Below are 7,917 nucleotides of genomic sequence, written 5' to 3'. Positions count from 1 at the left end.
AGAGAGTAGTACAAGGATATGAGGAGGATCAGTAAGGGAGGCTGAGGAAGGAAGAGAATATTAACAATCAAGAATGATTTCCATAAGAAGAGTATATTTCTGTAGAAAAGAGCGGGGACAATGGGATTGAAGTTGAAAATGAGGAAAGGGGCAAGGCGATTCACCATCGAAAAGCTGACGGATCCACATGATACCCTTAATTCTCCAAGAAGTCCAACAAATAGGTCTTTAGTGTAAAAGGATAAGCAAATTATACCAGATAGGTAAATGTAGAAAGGATTTGCGCGAAATAGGTGACAAAGAGAATAAAGGTTTAAGAAGAGAGGAAGTATGTTTAAACAAGGGAAGCAAATCATAAGGGTAGTTAGATGAGAAACGCACTATCTCCTCAAAAGAAAAGGGTGATAAAAAGGATTGCTCAATAGAGAGCCAAAGAGGAGAGTAGGGAGAAGGCTCCAATGATAGCCAACGTGAAGCTTGACGGAGAGAAAAGGATTTGTGATAGAGGCGAAAGTCTGGAAAGTTAACACCACCATTCGATTTAGGTCTGCGAAGAGAAAGAAGAGAAATTCTAGATTTTTTATTTTTCCAGAGAAATTTTGAGATAGAGGAGTCAATACGTTTGAATTACAGGGCAGGGATACGCACAGGTAACATAGAAAAAACGTAGATAAGAATAGGAGCGATAATCATCTTGATGGAGTCAAGTCGACCCCACCAAGAAAGAAAAAGAGGGTTCCAAGAAGAAAATAACTGATCAATTCGAGGGAGAACAGAGGACATATTTAATTTAATAGAGGAGGAAATAGAAATGGAAAACCAAATACTAAGATATTTAATCTTAGAGCTGTTCCAGGCAAAACCAGTGGAGGAGAAGAGGTGAGGAAGACAAAACTTAGTCAAGGGAAGAATTTCTGTTTTATCCGAATTGATCTTATAACCAGAAACGAGGGAGAATGCTCGAATTCAGATAGCAAAGGAGAGATAGATGACTCTGGGTCTGAAATAAACAAAAAGATGTCATTGGCATATGCAGAAAGTTTTAATTGATGATCCCCATAGGGAAAACCAGAAATAGAAGGATTTTGACGTATGGAGGACAAAAAAGGTTCAAGGGCTAAAACAAAAAGAAGTGGAGAGAGCGGGCAACCTTGACGGACTCCTCTTTGAAGGGTGAAAGAAGAAGAGAGTTGGCCATTTACAAGAACAGAAGCTTTGGGGGAAGAGTACAATAAAGAAATAAGAGAAATAAATGTGGAACCGAAGCCATGCCACTTAAGTGAGGCAAATAAAAAAGACCAATCCACTCTGTCAAAAGCTTTTTCAGCATCGACAGAAATAGCAGCCAGAGGAATGGAAAGAGAGGGGGCTTTATTTAAAATGTTTAGAAAGAGACGAGAATTGTCAGAAGTGAGACTACCTTTAATAAAACCGCACTGTTCTTTACCAATAAGATGGGGCATGAAAGAATCCAAACGTAAGGCAAGTAACTTAGCGAAGAGCTTATAATCAACATTGACTAACGAAATGGGGCGATAATTTTTACATAATTTGGGATCCCGACCTTCCTTCGGTATGAGACAGATGGTGGCATCCTGAAAAGTACCTGCAGCTTTACCAGAGGAATAAAAGGATTGAAAAAGCAATAGGAGTTTGGGTAATAAAAGGTCAGAAAAATGCAAATAAAACTCCACCGGGAAGCCATCAGGAGTTTTACCCTTAGTGAGGGATGATAGAGCAGTAGAAAGTTCATGAAGAGAAAGATCAAGGTAAAGGTTTTTTTTTAGGTGGGATGTAGAGGGTTTAGGTAATTTATCAAAGTAAGAATGAATCATAGAAGAAGTAGGATGGGATTCTGGAGTGTATAACTGTTGATAGAAAAGTTGGAACTGTTCAAGAATATCTTTATCTGTATGGAGAAGAACATTGTCAGAAGAAAAAATGGATTCAATGGAAGTACGCTCCTTACGAGACTTAAGGTAATTAGCTAAGAGTTATCCAGATTTATTACGACCTCCATAATAACGCGCAGTACTACGAAGAAGAATAGAAGAAGCATTATCCGTGCTAAACTTGTTGAAAGAGATCTTTGCACGTAACAGTTCTGGGGACATGCAGGTATCTGACAATGTATCAAATTGATGTTCTAGTTTTTTAATATATGCAAGAGAAAACTTGCGTCTTTGAAGAAATTGTTTCTTTTTCCTAGAGACAAAATCAATAATAAACCCTCTCGCAGTAGCCTTAAAGGAATCCCAGAGGATATAAGGAGGAGGTGCGGGATCAGAGTTGATTTGAAAGAAGTCATTAGTAAAAGTTCGAAATAGGGAAGAGAAGTAGGGTCAGTAAGAAGTGCAGAATTAAAGCGCCATCGAGAAGGCTTGGGAAGAGGTGGAAGTAAATCAATATCTGTTATAATAGGGGCGTGATCTGAAATAACAATATGCTCAATAGAAGAGGATAATAGATTTTGAGTTAGAGACTGAGAAAGAAAGATAGATATAGTCTAATCTAGAGGAAGAAGCATGAGGGTGTGAGAAAAAAGAATAATCTAAAGTGTCTGGATGCGTGAGTCTCCAAGAGTCGGAGAGATGTGTTTGAAGAATAGTGTTCAAGAATTGCTTGTGTGGTTTGTGAGGGATGAAGCGAACAGTAGATTAGCGATCAATAAACGGGTCTATAAACTGATTACAATCTCCTCCTAAAAGAAAAAAATCATCTTTGTGTTGCATACATTTGCTTGTAATTAAAGGCCAGAACGAACAGTCATGTCGAGTAGGACCATAAATATTAAAAACAGTTAGTGAAATTGCGTTCATCAGTAATTTAACCAAAATCCATCTCCCTTCCGAATCTTTTTCTTCTAGTAATACCTTATATTTCAATTTTTTATGACTTAAAATAGCAACTCCATTTTTTTATTAGAAGAGGGAGAAAATAAAACTGTACCAACCCAGTTCCTTTTCAATTTAAGGGATTCAAGATCATTAAGATGAGTCTGCTGTAAAAGAACAATATCAGGAGTATAGGAAGATGAATGGGAAAGTACTCTCTGCCGTTTAATGGGGTTTTTAAAACCTTTTACATTCCAAGAAATAACTCTAAATTTGCAAACAAGATAAACATAATAACATTAAGATTTACAGAAAGATATGAAAACATCTTAAAGCCGAAAAGAAGAAACAGCAACAGGTCAGAGAAAAGAAGACATGAGCGAAGAAAAAAGGTGAAGGGAAAGGAAAGGAAAGAAAGGAGGAAAAAAAGAAAGCAAAAGAAGAGACAGTACATATCCAAAGGATGACTGAAAAAAACGTACCTGAAAAAGATAAACACGGGGAGATGGGGAAGTGGCGACACTCTGCAAAGGGAGGAAATCCAACCGCACCAGGAAAAAATAAATAAATGAATAAAATACAAAAAAAACTAATTGGAAATTTGACAAGTTGACCAACGTAGACTCAAGGAAATACACCAGGGACCTGTCTTGCAGGGAAGGAGCCACGTGGTACAAAGGGAAGAACTTCATGAATCTATGAAAGATATAAAATGGTAAATGACAATAAGAAAATGACAATAAGGACGTACACTATAAAATACTCAGTGAATAGAGAACGAAATAACAATGGGAAGAGGTTCAATATAGTGCACGAATTAACTGGAGGGTAAATCTAAAAGTACAATAACAATAGAAGTGCTATAAAGTGTAGAACAAGCATGTGTAAATATTCATGGGATTACTAATAACATGAAAATGCATCCAAAAACATTTAAAGAGAAAAACTGAACATAGAACAACAACAGAAATTCTACAAATAGAAAATCCAACATAAGCAAGTATAGAGGATGAGATGATCAGCCATTTGAAGAGGTAGACGTATCCATGGCACCACCAGATTGAAGATGAATAAAGTTCTTAAGTTCTCCAGGATCCTGAAAGGTCCAAGTTCTATTTTGGTGGGTGACCTTGAAAATGCAGGGATGAAACAAGCCATATCTGGCACCCAGAGAACGTAGAGGCACACGAAGATTCAGAAACTCCTTTCTCCTGGGCGCTGTGGCATTAGAGACATCTTGGGAAAGGAACACTCTCTGACCCATCCAAGAGATTTGACGTTTAGACCTGGCCGCAGAAAGGACTGAGAGGAGATCCGTAAATTTCAAAAAGAGAATAATGACACCTCTTGGCTTCTGTGAATCAGAAGAACGTGGACCAAGTCAATGAGCTCTCTGGATACTGAGAGAATTGGTAGAAGGCATATCTAACAGTTTGGGAATGAAGGAGGTGAAAAATGTGACAGGATCATCTCCTTCCAAAGACTCTGGAAGACCATAAATACGAAGATTATTCCGTCTGTTCTTATTTTCCAAATCCTCAGTATGTTGGTGTAGGGCACGGACCGATTTCTCCAAGGAAGAGATGCGTTTAGAGTTGGATTGAACCTCTGAAATTTGTTGCTCTACAGAAGAGTGCATGTCTCTGCTAGTATCCTCAACAAAAGGGCGCAAAGCGTGGATCTCCTCTAGAAGTAACTCCATAAAAATTGGAGAGGATGGCTTGTCTGGTGATGGAGGATCCTGCTTCAAACATTTAGAAGAAGCATTGGGAGGAGAGGATTTATTTGATGACGAGACATGATGTGGAGCCAGATTAGCCATTTGATCTACAGAAGTAGAGACGTTGGAGGAGACTAAGACGGATGACTCTTGAGGAGATTTAGAAGAGACAAAGACAAACCTTGGTTTGCGCAGCTTGCCCATATAAAGAAACGCACTGTAAGTTGCGCAGTAATAGGGTGATTATAGCACACAGCAAATCAGACAGTCAGTAACAAAAGAGTTTATACAGCATATGAGACCACTCAGGATGAATATATACACCAAGAAAAATCAGGAAGCCATACAAATATAATGTCTTGTCATGGATACATCATCAAATCCGTAGTGAGAGAAGCAAACAAGAAATACACCCTCAATATGTAGCAATTGATATGAGGGTAGATGTGGCAAGGTCGGACCCGAAGTGATGCTATGACTTGGAAAGTACGAGCTGTCAAAAAGGTGACTGTAGCAGTACCAAACACCAAGGTGTCAGTAGTTGGTGGTATGTTTCAACTGTAATCTGTAAAAAAGTCTACAAAGGTCATTCAGCAAACATCTTTCCATGAAAAATCATGCTCTATGTAGCGAAATATGACAGAGCTCATGTAGAAGTGCCAATAACGCACACCAGGGCTATAACTGGATGAAAAAACAGAGGAAATGTGCTGCAATCCATATACAGAGCGATCTGTAAATGCGTCTTGTGAGAGGGAAACATTTGCGCTGTGAGGAGAGCTACAAAATGGCTGGTGCAACCAGGTTCAAAGCCCACAGTTGGTAAAAGCCGGTAGCGTGTTGATAAGAAGTACTCAGGAGTAACGCAGCAAAAGCAACTCACACATCGTTGGAAGAACGCAGCCACCGCATGTCAGAGGGCGCCGTGGACTCGCAGGATATAGCTGAGCGTAGGTCCGGCACTGCAGGACAAAATGGCGGGCGCGTCGAACTCCGGAGCACACAGGCAGCAAAAAAACTTTATCGTGATGAAAAAAGGTGTTCGGAAATAGCGCATAAGATGCTGCCTACATTCCGGCTGAGGAAATTAGCAACCTTTGTGCTGGAAACATCGTGAAAACGCTGGGAAGAGTTGAGAGAAGATCCGGTGCGGCGGAGAGACCTCACTCCGTGGCCATCTTGCGTGGTCCCGAAACCACACCCCAAACCACACCCCAATCTTATCTTCACTAATGTTTTAACCAATGGGGTGGTATTACACACCATTCTGTATTCCTAGAATGCAGAATGGTGTGTCCAAATCAAAAAGGCAAAAAGGCTCAAAGGATTACAATTTTCCCTACCATGTGGTATAATAGTAAGATCAGGAGACAACTGAATTGTGCTAAGTTGAGGCGATCTCACAATGAGCCTGTTATGTTTCAATAAAAAAATACATGGTTTGGAACTCTGTTGAGTTCATCAAAACAAATTCACAAGTCCAACAAATATTTTTACATGAAACAAAAACAAAACAACTATACTTAATCCTTTAGTTGATTTTTTTTCTTTTCTTTAGAATCTCACCATGTCAAAAATCACTGAGGAATTAATAATCTATTTGTATCTATGCTTAGTTTCACAATATGTGAAAACTCTAGAATTGTCTTTCTTCTCATAACTAGAATTCATGTATAGGTATAATCAATACAAATATGGAATACAGAATGGTTTGTCCAAATTAAAAACTTAAGAAGGGTACAATGATTACAATTTCACTTACCAGGTAGTATAGAAAGACCTGGAGGCAACTGGATTGTGCTTTGTTGAAGAGGCTGCATAATGAGCTGTGGGGCAACTATTCTCGGAGTAGTTGCCATCGCATGCCTCAGTGATGGTGACAGTGATGGTTTGGACATGACATGCACAACTGTGCATGCCACCTGCAGCAGGTCATGGAACACCCAACCCAAGGGGTGACGTGGTGCAATAGTGGTGCGTAAGGCGTCGTCAACGGACACTACAGGGGCAGAACATGGAGTATGGTGCATTATGCTTGTGGGCGGCATCATCAGTGGAAGAGACATTGAGGGTTTGCAAGGCGAAGCTGCTGCAGCATGGTGAAGTTGCACTACTGATGTTTTAGGCTGCATTTGCGAGTCCAGTTTACAGTGAATTATAGATGGATTCTGGTGGTTGACAACGTGTGTTACTGAGGTTGGTGCATAAGTGCACCTTGCACAGTCCACAATCTGCATAAATACAGGGTGAACTGAGCTACAAAAATGGCCATTTTGTGTAATGGCTGCTATGTGAGCTTGAGGTCTTTGAAAATGGACAGAGGCGCCATACATCAAGTTGTTTTGAAGCGGACTTTGATGAGCGGCAGGATATGCACTTTTGGGACTGCACAGAATAGTTATGCTTGAACTACTGCTGCTTGCACTGCCGACTGCCCCTGCAGGATACGTATGCGACCCGGAGCTGTTGCTGAGTAGGCTAGTGGAAGTCACTGTTAGCAGCAGCTGCTGATAGGTGTAGATAAAGAAGCTAGGGGTGCGGAGTTCGTCTTTATAGCAGGGACAGAAGGGCTCACCGATGGCAAAGTGGCTGCTGGTGATTTGGAACTTCTTTATTAGTGATACACTGGCATGGGGAGCCATCGATGTTATGACATGGGGTGCCCCATGTGACAGCTGCTTGCCCTGACTATTTACATGCACAACTGCAACAGGCTGAGCACTGACAGTAGAGTGAAGCTGGCTCTTGCCGCTGCTCACAGTCGCTCCTCTACTGAGCACTGAGCCGCCAGTTCTGTGCTGCTGCTGAGCATTGCTCAGCCCCCGAGAAGCCAGAGTTACACCCCCTGCTGCACCAGGCCCGTGTCCAGTCAAATGCTATTCGAGAGAACCCACTAAGTCACTGAGGGCTTTTTCGTCCACATCGGAGAAGAGCATCTCCTCCAGGAGATTAGAGGAGCCCGCCATCTTGCTTGTCTGCACTCGAAGCCTTAGCAGTTTGTCTCAGTGCGCCTGCGATAAAGCCCGGGGCATGATGGGAATGTGGTGACGACATAGGATTCCCATCCCAGCTAATGCGTTTGCTGTAAAGGTGTGTGCTTCTAGTCACGGGGGTCGCAGTTGTAATCATGGCGACAAGGAGCGGAGGTCTGGCAGCTGGAAGCAGTGTGTGGCGTGGCATAGTAACTGCTCTACCCGCCCTCCCAAGCCCAAAGGAAAAAGCAAACAGCAACAGAAGCTTTAACAAGCACACGTACCTCACGCTGAAAGAGGAGGAGGCAGCAGGGGGAGGGGAGAGAGGAGGGGGCCTGCGCCTGTTTCCCTTGCGGAGCGAGCAGAAACTATCTGTTAATTAAAACAGATG

At 41.5% G+C, this 7,917-nt stretch overlaps 1 pseudogene; it reads right to left on the bottom strand.

Moving 5' to 3' along the window:
* Positions 1-6,308: 6,308 nt before the first annotated feature.
* LOC144752705 (uncharacterized) lies at positions 6,309-7,520 on the bottom strand (annotated as a pseudogene).
* Positions 7,521-7,917: the final 397 nt, after the last annotated feature.

The sequence above is a fragment of the Lissotriton helveticus genome, chromosome 5_1 (genome assembly GCF_964261635.1).
Source record: "Lissotriton helveticus chromosome 5_1, aLisHel1.1, whole genome shotgun sequence".
Taxonomy (NCBI): domain Eukaryota; kingdom Metazoa; phylum Chordata; class Amphibia; order Caudata; family Salamandridae; genus Lissotriton; species Lissotriton helveticus.
The sequence above is the reverse complement of the archived record's forward strand: the minus strand, read 5'-3'. Positions and strand labels throughout refer to the sequence as shown.